The following is a 971-nucleotide window of genomic DNA, read 5'->3' as shown; positions in this document are numbered from 1 at the left end:
TTTTGCTGAAAGAGCAAAATAAAAGTACAAAGTCTGGGGATTGGTGCTCCCTTCCCCTACGGCCGCCGTGGCCAGCCAAGCACTTTTTGGGCTTGGCGGCTACTTCCTCTGAGCTCAACAGATTTTTTTTTTCCCGGTCTCGCCCTCCCTGGAGGGGGCGCGGCGGATGGAAGGCGAGAGAGGCCCCAGCCAAGAGGTTTTAATATTACACTTTAATAGGTTTCAGAAGGCTCCGTGGAGAAATGCTAATAGGCTGAAATGTCAGAATGGAGAGGGATTCAGTTCGCGCTCAGCCGATCTAATCCTTTTTTCTGTTCTGATTTTTTTGTTGGGGGGGAAGGAGAGGGGAGCGCCCACGCAAAGAGGGACTTGGGGAGGGGCGCGCTGTGCGAAGCGCCGCGGCCCCGGCCTGGGCCGAGCGGGGGGCGCGCCCCGATCCGCGTTTCTATAGGAACCCCTTTTAGAAGATTAGAGACTCACCCGCTGCCCGCCGCCGCGGCCTCTCCAAAATATTAATCAGTAACCATCTGACACCGCGTTTCAGGGAGGGACCCGCAGGCCAGTGCTAGGAAAACGGCCTTCTCGCCTGCCCATCCCACCCGACCGCGCTGCTGGGGGAGAGGGAATGAATCGCTGCTTTGTTTTAAAAGGAAGAAAAAAAACAAGGGAAAAAGCAGCCCTTGTCTGTTTCGGCGTCTCCACCGCGCGTACTAGAAGCGCACCCCAGGGGAGGTCGGGGGCCGGGGCCCGGGGCGCGGGGTGCAGCCCGCCGGGCCCCAGGCCCTCCCCGGCTCGCTTGGCTTGTCACCTCCTCCTGCGAGCAGGAAGCTGACAGGCGGCCCATTAAACCGCGCCTTGCAAAGCCCTGGATTGCGGCGACAACCATCTTCCTCTATTTTGATCACTCAGCCCAGACGCTGGGGGAGGGGGGAAGGAAAAGGAAGGAGAAGGAGAAAGGAGGGAGGGGGGGG

The sequence above is a fragment of the Rhinopithecus bieti genome, unplaced genomic scaffold (genome assembly GCF_001698545.2).
Source record: "Rhinopithecus bieti isolate Rb0 unplaced genomic scaffold, ASM169854v2 scaffold_8135, whole genome shotgun sequence".
Lineage (NCBI taxonomy): Eukaryota > Metazoa > Chordata > Mammalia > Primates > Cercopithecidae > Rhinopithecus > Rhinopithecus bieti.
Note: the sequence above shows the minus strand (reverse complement) of the source record.